General features: G+C 40.7%; 1 long non-coding RNA gene across 1 annotated transcript; it reads right to left on the bottom strand.

The window, feature by feature from the left end:
- Positions 1–3,220, bottom strand: LOC134558465 (uncharacterized). Its single transcript, XR_010082359.1, has 3 exons — positions 3,067–3,220; positions 1,902–2,169; positions 1–106 (listed from the first exon to the last, which is right to left on the bottom strand). It is a non-coding gene; the product is annotated as an uncharacterized LOC134558465 (long non-coding RNA).
- Between the last annotated feature and the right edge of the window lie 8,422 nt (positions 3,221–11,642).

Raw genomic sequence — 11,642 nt, 5'->3', positions numbered from 1 at the left:
ACCTGTGGGCAGGATGGAACTGGAGCTCACAGCAGCACTGGACAGAGTCCAAGCCTCACTGAACAAGGAGGTCTGCAGGATCAGTTCCTTTGGACTGCCAAGAGTTCTGAGAAAACCAAATCACCCAAAGATAATATTACATCAATTTTTGTACCCTTGGTACAAAGGATGAATACAAGGCAAATAAAAGAACTAAGCTGCAATGGTAAATACAGTGCCAGAGCAAAGATTTCTCACTGATCACTAATTCATATTTGTAATGAAAAAGAGTTTGGGATCCACAAAAGTAAATTCTGGCGCTGGTTATGTCACCTCTCATATGCTTCTTGGAGACAAATATCTGCCTGTTAGTAAGAGCTTGGTGAAGCAGTGATCCCTGAATATGAGGAATACACAGTGGTATTGTTATATCACTGTCTACTCTGGAAAAAGAAAGAAAGAATGTCTACCCAGACATGAATTTGGCTTTGACACACAACTGCACAAAGACAAAAAATATTTTTTTCAGTCCAGCAGAATTACATCTGACCAGCATCTCCAGAAATGCCTTCTAAAAATCCCCTAATAAACTCAGTGGGTTATGAAGTATTGTTGGATAGTGGACACAGAACAGCAAGAAGTAATAATATTCGTTATTGGGTTTATTTAGTTATCACACAAGATTACTGAAATATGTACTGGGAGAAGGAAAATCAGAGACAGATACAGAGACACCATGTTTCTATCCTGTGGATCATGTTAGAACCATTTGGGGATAAAATAGGGAGCCAGACTGTCAAAATAGTTTAAGTGGATGAAAGCAATTGCTTTCTGTGAGTATCTTCTTTGAGAATGACTGTCAGGGGACAGAGCAAATACAATTGTACCTTGATATTCAGTGACTGTGTGTATTATTAGATACCTGTGTGAAAAGATACTTCAGAATTTCATGGGAGCAGCCTTCCCTCTGTCCTTCAGTAGAATTAGAGATCATAATGAAGAAATTTTTGTTTCATTAATATCATGGTGCTATGTTTAGGGAGGCAAAGAAACATAAAGTAGATTGTCCTAATCATGTGCTGTCCCCTGGACAATATATTGTTCCTCTTGCCAAAACCTAAAATTAAAATTTTGAGTGGATTGAGAGTCTTAAATATCTTCAGCAAGGTGGTTTGAAGTTCCTGATAACTCATCCTACATTTTTAAGCACATTACCATTATTTTGTCTATTCAGATAATTATTTAATCTTTACCTATCTCCCATATTCTATGTCACTTTTCAACAAGGCACAGATTGTTTAAAAAATGTATATTTAACCATAATGCATGACTTCCTGTGATTTATCCATCTATAAATGATACCAGTGTCAATGGGAAGATTCTAATGACATCAAATCAGAGGTGCTGAGCATTTTTGATGATTAAGAATGTTTCATTATTTATTTGTAATTCCTTTTTTCCTAAGGAAGAAGGTGGTGAGGTTGAACAATTCATTGCCTTTTAAACACAATGCTCGGTCTTGTTACGCAGAATAAGAGTAGGAAAAAAGCAAGAGAATTCATGGGAAAGGGTCAAGAGCTGGAGTCAAAGCAAAATAGCAGCAGAAATCCTGAAAATTGCTCTTGGTAGAGCACAATGAACTGCCCTGACACCAGGGGTGCTGCTCCCAGTTCCCAGAGCCCTGAACTGGGAGCCACTGGTGCTGCAGAGGATATCCCCACGTTGGCAGAAATGTTCTGCCTTCGTGACAAAGGTCCCTGAGCCTTCTGAGCCTCTTTGCTGTTTCAGGGCATTGGGGTATTAAAATACCAAGGTCAGAGGTGACCCCACAGCCCACCCCACTCCCTGCACACACAGGGCAGGGGTCAGAGGAGGCTCTCCCTCTCTCTCTGAGCACTGTGCAGAACCACAGCCACTCATACTCTCTCTTTTTTTCAGTCACGCTTCAAGGTTCCCTTTTTCCCAGTCCACGTTTCTTCCAGTGAAGATCCTGTTGAGTAACAAATCAAAGCTGTAAATCTGTGATGATTTCAGAGCTGGCCTTCCCCGGGGTTTCAGAGGCTGTCAATGCCTCCACTGTGATGGCATTTTCTTGGGAGCATCTTTGAGCCTTCCTTTTCCCTGTCCTGGGCTGAGAACATGCTTGGCCCTTAGCCAGGATGCAGAGAGTTGCTCAGGTGGATGTTAATTCTGAGGAGGCAGATGAACAAGGAAAACTCAGTGGCACAGGATTTCTGATAGACTTTATAATCCCCTGCTGCACAGGCTGCATAGTTTTATCTTCAGTAGAAACATTAAGCCAGCTCTCCACAGAGATGGAAAAACCCAATCTCCTGCACTGCTCAATATTCCAGACTAACATCAATCCTGGGTGGAGCTGGGCACGGAGAGCACCCTGCACAAACTGGGGCAGGTGTTTGGCTCTGACACAGCTCCACTCTCGTGGAGGAGAGGGGGAATGGACTCAGCTACACCACAGGGGCCTGTGGGCAGCTGCACCACGGGGCTGTTTGCAAGGTCCACTGGCAGAATTTTAAGCACCCATAAAAATACAATGTGTATTCCAATATTCATCAAATAATCAATATAAAATGCTGATCATTTGACACAGTTTAGCAGCATAACATGGAAGTCACTATCCAGTAGCCCCTGTTCTGCTGTGGGCTGTGGCTGTTTACTGCAGAGGAATTTCCTCTCAGAAAATGTAATATTTTCCTGAAGATCTGAACAAGAAATTCCAAATTCAAAAGCAATAACTCAATACTTAAGTGAATACCACTTGGATGAGCTGTTATTACTGTTTTACAGCAAATATTTTTGTAGCATGCAGTGGCCAGCTGATTGAAACATGAAGATAATGGCAATCCATGGAGCCTGAAGCTTGGCTGACAAGCCACAGCAGACAGACAACACAAATCTGTGGGATGGGGTGGGAGGCAGGAACGATGGGATTTCAAAAAAATCCCAAACAGACCCCAGTCAGGGAAACAGCTTCCAAAATATTTATTAAGGTTTTCAAGGCTTCAAAGATAAAAGAGTCATTCCAAACATAAACTCTCATCCCACACAGACAGTGCTTGTACTTACATGCTGTTGTCTCAACAAGCTTTTGTTTTCAGTAGAAAACCTTGTTGTTTCTGAATATATCTGCCAGGAGATGAGTTTGGAGATGTGACACTGACTGCAGGGAAGTGCTGCATGTGGATGATCACAATTTACCAGAGGGATGAGTGTGGCCTGTCTTGGCCTGTATGGCATAGGAGCAGTGTTAGAGGAAGGAAAGAAGGAAAAAGGGAGGGGAAAACAACACTTTGTTTGTCACAATCATGTTCAAACAAAATATGGTATCTAGAGAAGTTCAACTTAATATATTAAGATTCAATTAAATATATTATTTTACTTACTTAATTTAAGCATGTCTTGAAGACTTCTGTTTTTCCAATAATGGATAGAAACACCAATTACTGCACCTCAGCGAACACATGGTGGGTGGTGAACATTCCTTGATGAGAATAGATATTAGCACTTTACAGATCCTTTTCAGTAGACAAGAAATTTCTCCACTGTGTGCAAAGAACAGTCTCACTAGATCAGTGAAATATTGCATAAAAATGTGCATTCCAAACCACAAGGGAATTTCAACTCCAAAGTCCAGTTTTAGTTTGTCCTCTTCCAGTGCAAACCAAACTCCCTCAGACCCCTGGTTATCAGTGCAAATCCCTGTGGCAGTCAGGTATTTCTGGTCACTGTGTGCCCAGGTGTGCTAGGACTCACTTCCACCTGCTGCTGAGAGAAGATCTCTGCAGGAGTGAGGGTTCAGCCCACATTTTCCCTGTCTGTTCAGTTATCTGCATCTCTGGGCTCAGCTGCATTCCCTTCCTTTTTCAGACTCTTCCCCTCATCCCCAGGCAGCTGCTCACAATTCACTCCTCCCTTTCTTATTCCAACACAATCCTTTTAAGATTCCTATTCTTTTTGATCTCCAGGCTCTCAGACTTGGCAAGCCAGCTGTGTAACTGCCCGTGGCCTGGAAAACAGCATTTTCCCAGCTGATTATTGAATTATTGTTATTTTAACTCCCTTGAAGTTGTTTACCCCAGGTATCATGTCTCCATCACTGTTTTGTTGGCCATTGGTTTCCATCTTTTCCCAGACTAAACAGCTTTCTTGGACTTAGCTCTGTAAATAATCTTCACATGCACAGGCTGGAGCACATAAACTCTTTGTGAGAGCAGTACAGTTAATTCCCCAGGTTCTCCAAACCACAGGAGTTAGGATTAGCTATCTAGAACGTTATACTAACAATTCCCAGATTTGTAGGTTAGGTCAGTGGTGGAAAAGGCTTCTGTGCTGCAGAGTCCCTGACTGCTGAATTTGCTCTCCTTTGTAGGTTTTCTGAGCTATTCACAAGGATGGGAAGCTGAGGGAGTAGGTGAATTGCCACCTGAATTGTATTATGTGAACAAATATCTTCCTTCCAAAAGTTCCTAGCAACTAGATCTCTCATGCTTTGTACATTCACTTGCTAAAACTGTCCCTTTGTTTATTATTTTCTATTTTTCCAACACTTCTGTTCCCTTATCTTTCTTTTCACCTCCTCTCCAACTCATATTTTCATACCACTTCTTTTTATAAACCATTCTATACATGGAATGTTTTTGCAGTATAGCCTGAGGCTTCTTAATTTGTTTGTATTCCTTTTAAAAAGTGGTGGGAACTCCTAGGAGAAAATGGAAAATATTTTTCAAGGCTTCCTAAAATACATTGTTTGTGGGTAGAGCAATGCACTGAAAACAGAAAACACTGCATCTTAATTGTTTGTCTAATTCCCCACTTCTTCTAGTTACAATTAGAACAGCATACACTTGAAACCTAAAGAAATGAACATAAATCCCTGGAATAAGAAAAATAACTTAAAAATTTATTTCCATTCTTCTGGAAAAATCTAGCTTCAATCAGTGTATCTGTCATATTTATCAACTGTCATTTATCAGCCAGTCTGTGTGGTGAACACCTCTGATATGATCCTACAGAAAACTGCAGTGGAAATGAAAAAGGAGATGAGGCTGCACCATCATTGATTCCACCCTATCCAGGCCCACACAACACTGTATAAAAATCTTTTGTGTCTTTGGAAACTTTGACTATGCCTGTATCCCCAGGCACTGCTAAGAGGGTGATGATGAGAGAAAGCCTTCCATAAGTAGCCTGGATCCATCTGGAGTCAACTTCCACAAATGCCTGGGGCTCTCTTCATGCCTGGTGCAAGGGTAATGCTTTTCTCCAAATTTAGCACTGAGGTGGAATTGCAGCAGCAGGGGTTTTGTGGCACTTTGTAAGAAACTTTTGGAACCACTACAAAATCCACCCCGACAGAGCATGCAGCTGCTAGATAAAATGCAGCATCCCATTGCAGGGTTGGGAAATGTTCCTTTGCAATGCAGGAAAAGCACTCAGCATGTGAACAGCCCCACATCCCAGTGGTGAGCTTCTGGAGAACTCATTGTTTCCTGGAGGAATGTCAGTGTTACCCCACTGAGGATGAGTGGGTGGGTGTGAGACACGGTGTGAAGGTGTGAGCAGCGTTACAAGGGTTGGAGCCCGGCTCTGCTGTTGCAGAAGAAATGGAGTTTGGCTCCCACACAGCACAGCTTGCTCATCCTCTGGCCCCCATGAGGCCCAGCACTGAGCCCCTGGCACTGGTACAGCTGGAAGCCTCGGGTGTTTGGTGAACTGGGCTGTCTTGATACAAAAGAGATGGATGAGAACTGCAGCACTTCAGAGTTTCGGGACCATTTCTGTGCACTGTGGCAGGGGAAAGTCCTCTTCCAGCCTTTGAAGATTTTCTCTTGAAAAACGTTTGGGATAGGATGTGGAAACAGATTTTAGTCTGTCCTATGTCTTCAGATTATCCTAGACAATGGGACTCATTGACAGAAATTCTCTTTTCCCTGGCAGATGACGAAAAAAATCCATCATTGTGGGATGAGCAGCAGAAAGAAGGAAAAGTTGTTATTATCAATGGGAAAGGCTCCTCTGGAAAGGTCAGAACAAGCTCTGATTCCCTTTTTAGCTGAATAGTGAATGGGAAGGTCCGTGAAGGGATTCCCATGAAGATTTCCATCAGTCACACTGCAATGGCTACAGTGGTGCAGACAGGCTCACACTCACTGGGATAGGACTCAGATTTTCTGAACTCTGTATTTTCATCATACTGAAATATTTAGCAGCACTAAATAGATAACAAACATCGCTTGTATTTTCAAATGTGGAAAAAAGTTGCAGGTCACTAAAATACTAAAAGTTCAGAAGTCTAAAAAACATTGTATTACAATAACAAGGCTGAGATCTAGGTTTGTTTTCTGGTCTTTCAACTTGTGGCAGAGATCTAAAAGCTATTTTAGTAAAGAACAGATAATTCCAATATGAGCAAAAATTAAAAGAAATTTGTTCAGTACTGAGCCATTCACAGACACTTGGTCATAAAACAGCAAACAACTCATCATTCTTAATGGTATTTTTCTCTAGGGAACTGAGTTTTTTGTTTGCTGTAATGAACTGTTATAATTGAGCTCAGTTTTACTGGAGTAGACCTTTTTTTCCTAAAACAGAAAAGAGAGATGGAGATTTATTTTGATTAAAAAAGATGGTTGCAACAGAATAAATATACAGGCAATATAACCAGGATTTTCTAGGTATGTAAAAAACCCTACATTCAGTTAATTTTATTTTCTGTTTCATTTTTCAAGGAAAGGCATTTAATTTTCATTGCTGATATATGCTGACATAGAAGATCAGCTGGCAGATATTATAATGAAGTGTTCTTTATTTACAGAAAAAAATTGTTTCATGATTTTTTAATAATGTTTGACAGTCTCATCAGAAAGAAATGGAGGTCTCAACTGGAACTGTTGTTTGTCGTATGCCTGAGGCCTGAGGTTGATTTATTTTGTTCCCAAGCTGAGCTGATTTTATTTGAACTAATAACTGAAAGTTTTCTTGCACTTTTGCTATGACAGTGCAATGATTGAGGTCCTAATGAAAGAGCTGCATTTCTCAGAAAACTCTTCATTATCTCAATGCAGCTTTTCCCTGCACTGCCTGGGAACTTTTAAGGATGTAATGTTTTATAAGGAGATACAGGTAGTAGGTAAACCAAGATACAGAGGTAACTTTGCTCTTCCTTCTACATCTGCAGCTCTAATCAGAGCTGATCATTTGTGCCAAATCAAGCACTGAGTTATAGAACAGACTAATAATGGGTATAGGAGTGAAATAAAAATCCTGTTCCTGCAGCTTCATCTCAGGCCCACAGTGAGGTTTGTGGTGTGGCTGGATAATAAGCCCACAGGTGCAATTTAAGTATCTTACCAAGCACATCAGCTAGAAAACCTCAGAGATAATAGGTCTTATCTAAATTGGGCTTGGCATACTGTTTTACTGCACCCCTTGGAAATCACAGAGGATGAGCCTGGAAAATTATTTTGTCTAATGAAAAAAGCTGGTGGTATTAAGTGCTGCCTTTTAGAGGACAAAAAAAAATGCTCTGCAGAAGAAACAGGACTATGACAGCAAAACAGAGACATGTCCCACCCAAAGCCCATCACCTCTCAGCTCACTAACTCAAGGCCAGTTCCTGGCTTCATTCCACTTCCAGAGGAGCATCCCATCCACTGCAGGGCATTCCAAAACAACCAGTCATTTCGGGGTTTATGGTTTCTCCATTTGCATCCTAGGTTTTGGATATTCCCTTTGACAGTAGGACATACTGGAAGGTTTGTTTGAAGATATTTTTCCAGTTCTCTGAACTCTATCAAGATGCTTGCCTCCTGCACAGAAACTCCAAAGCATCCATGGCAGGAATGCATGATTTGTTCTCTAGAAAAAAAATCCCCAAAACAAACAGCTTGCATTTGGCATGATGAACCATTTTGTGTTCCAAGTCCATATTTCCATTTTGGTGCTCCCGATCATAAATGTCTTGTGATGCTGAGTAACAACAACATAATGTGAAAATTATGCCCAGCTGAATGAGATCGTTCATAGCTTTTATTCCTCATCTATGACTTACACATTCCAGATATGATGCATTTTTTACCTGCATGCTGTTCCAAGGATGCCTGCCATGGACAATGGCAAACACTTGAAGGGAGCCTGGTGTAATGTATGACCCTATTACCCACAGTCTTATGATCCATCCTTTAAAACCTATTTTTGGCTTGAGATTCTTCCCATCTCTTAAGAAGGTTCAACTTGCTGTAATTATTTTTTGATTTAGTTTTGCTCCCCAGACATCTTAATTCACAAGTTTTAAGTTGTTGCTTAATACAAAGCATTAAAAACAGATTCACGCCCAACTATTAACTACTTGATGTATTCAGACATTTGCTAACAAGCTAAAATTCATGGGTTGAAACAAATTCTAATAGTCAGTGTCTGCCCACAGACGCCCTCTGAGATGACAGATGAGTCCTTCCCATCACTGAACCATCAAGTCAGTCCCAGGTCACCAACCTCCCAGAGCAGGAACCACACTTATTTAGACTGTTCCACTGAGAGACTGAGCACATTTTTTGCAAAGCAGCAGGAGCTCTCTGCTTTCATGAGGGTTCATTAACTCTGCTGAGTTCCCAGCCCCACCACACACAGACTGTAAAGACAGGAGCAGTCCAGTTCTGCCCTGGATCAACACTGGGCCGCGAATGTAACTCACATATTATATATTTTAAAAAATATATAAAATATATAGTATTATAATTATATGATGGTCCAATTATATAATGGATATACATAAAAATATAAAATTTTTCTTTGTAGATTCTTCAAAGCATTACTGGCACAAGACAGCCATCAGCCATGTCAGACAGCTTCAGAGAGCATTATGAACCCTCGGACCTGAACTCCTCTCTCATCCCAGCTCCTGACTAAATTAAGTGAGGAGAACATTAATGGGACAGCACAGGCACTGCACTTGCCTTTCTCTTTGTAGAAGATGGCTGCATAAAATCCCCATTTTTCTAACTCCTTCATTTTCAGCCAGATTGCTTTCTCTGCTATTGCAATTCTTTTGACCCAGGCTTTTGAATGTTTGACTTCAGCTCTGAGGAGAATAAGAATAAAGATGCACAGATAAAGTGCTCATCAGATCATACATTTCCCCAAAGACACAAGAGAAAGAGGAAAAAAAATCAGAGGATCCCATTCAATTTTTATTCTCCTGGAGGCTTTTGGGGACTGGCTACATAAAATAATTTTGTTTTATTCCTCAGAATTTTCAATACCAAAGGAAGCTTGATAGGTAGAATTAATACTGTTCAAATGGGAAAGAAACTTCATTTTCTCTCACTGCTGTGCAATGAATAACAATCACAGGAGAACAGTAAGAGACCAGTGGCCTGTCCTGGCTTCACCCTGTGACCTGTGTCAGCGTTGTGATTTTCCAGCCCCTGTCCTGCCATGCTCTGGGATAGCTGGGCTTTGTTCACACACTCCAGGTCTGATTTGCCTTGTTATTTCAGCATATCCAAGGGCTAAACCAGCCTCTTCCACACCCCCAGCCCTCTCCTCAGCTGCTGTTCAGGGCTCTCAGGAGCTCCAGGCTCTTGCCTCAGCTGCCTCGAGTTCTCCTCCCCATGCTGGCAAAATCCAGACTGAATCACATAACCCATCCTTCAGCCTATGATTGAATCTTTTCAAGTCAAACCCACCTCCAAAATTAACACAGGAGCCTTCAGAGTCTGTTCTCCAAAAATTCCAGTGGCAAGATCCAAATGCAAAATGTGTTTGGAGAAAAGACATTCTCTGATCTCATGGACAATTGGGGCTGTCTGCATACCTCTCTGTTGACATCATCTGCTTTCCTAGTAACATTCTGCTCCTTTCCCTCCCATCCTGAAATACAAACCCCCAGCTTCCCATGGCTCCAGAGCACATCCTCTCAGAGCACTCATCTTCTCCAAACTGAATGATTTTTTTTAGGGCTGGGCCTGCCCTCTCATCAGCTGTGAAGGATTTAATGCATTTTTGGGCACAGAGACTACCATTTATGTAAATTGATCTAAAATATTCCATTAGATCGGGTTCAAATTCCATGATCCCACTTCCAGTTTTTCTGGGAACATACCTGGATTTGTGTGACAGGAGGATTTCTCCTAATTCTTGACCTGAGAGAGAACAACTCTGTAGAAAGAGTAGGGAGAGTAAAGTTGAACTCATGGGTTTAACTGAAAAACATTATGGATGAGAAGTTGTGAATTAAATAATGCATTTTATTTGCACAGTAAGAGTAAGAGCACCCAGAGAAACTACAGAAGAAAAGCTGAAACAGGTTACAGAAGAGTATAGAATCTGCTAATTTAAGAGAGAAATATAAGCTAATTAAGATATTGATGCCCACAGTTAAGTGTCCCATTAAATTAGAAAGCACGTCTCTAATTCAAATGAGATGCTCTGCTGGCTAAATACTCAGTTCCTTTTTCTCCTTATCTTCAAGAACTGTAATATCTCAAATGGAATACAATTAAATCAGTTTAAGAAAGATTTGGGAATGTCCTGTGAGAGAAGACAAGCATAATTCCCATGGATTCACTTTTGCAGAGTCTGACTATGTAGACATATTCAGGAAAATTCATCTGAAATAAGTAGATTCCTAAATTACTAGTTTGTAGCTATATGCTTATGTTGAAAATTAAGGTGTTTGTCATTCATCTTAGGTTAAATTATTCTGGAATAATAAAATACAGTTCATCAGCACTAAAGGTAGGAAATTGTGTCCCTCTCACACATTAAACACAATTTAACTGTGACAAGTTAATTCAGTGAATGCAAATCTGGTCTCACACATAACAGAAACTAATATTGTCCTAACCCTTAATGTGCAAATATCCATTTTTTATAACTATTTTTCTTTTAGGACACAGTATCAGGCAGATTTTGCTCTAATTACTGTCAGGAGATGTGTAGGAAGGAAGTCCTTATTGTAGTCCTTGATTTCTATAGGTTGCAGTGAGCAGCTGACCTCAGAGACAGCTGAAAGAGGACAAAGCAAGGGGATAACTCAAATTTAAATTGCACAGTTTATTTAAATATCTTAGGAAAAAGGATGAGCTTTTGCCTAACACTGAAAGGAGGCACAGAACACCCTTGGTTTTCTGTACCCTGAAGTTGTCCTCTCTGAGTCCCCTGAGGACTCAAGTGCCTTGAGCAGCCTTTTCTTGTGTCTTTCTCCCCATTTTTCTCTTGCCCAGCTGAAGGAGGAGTGGCAAGGTGATGTCCCTGCAGACACTGGCCTGCAGCTCAGCTTCCCACTGTGCAGGCCATGCTCTTCACCTGCTGTACAGTAACTACCACAAGTTATCCCAGGATAATCCCAGGGCTATTCCATGCAGCCACAATTAACCTGCAACACTGATTCAGACTGCTCCCAAATTCTTTCAAGTGTACAGAGCATGTTCTTGACACAGCTATACCATTACTGTATAGATATTTATATATTTATGACAAATAAATTAATAAATTCAGAACAAACATAAATTCATACTTGTACTGTTTTATTTTTCTCGTAGACAGGCACTCTACACTACCTGGCTCTCTTCAATATTACACGTCCAAAGTCAATTATAAACCCTTTATATTTCTCTAGCAGGAAGGTTAAAATTCAATTC

The sequence above is a fragment of the Prinia subflava genome, chromosome 15 (assembly GCF_021018805.1).
Source record: "Prinia subflava isolate CZ2003 ecotype Zambia chromosome 15, Cam_Psub_1.2, whole genome shotgun sequence".
Taxonomy (NCBI): domain Eukaryota; kingdom Metazoa; phylum Chordata; class Aves; order Passeriformes; family Cisticolidae; genus Prinia; species Prinia subflava.
The sequence above is the reverse complement of the archived record's forward strand: the minus strand, read 5'-3'. Positions and strand labels throughout refer to the sequence as shown.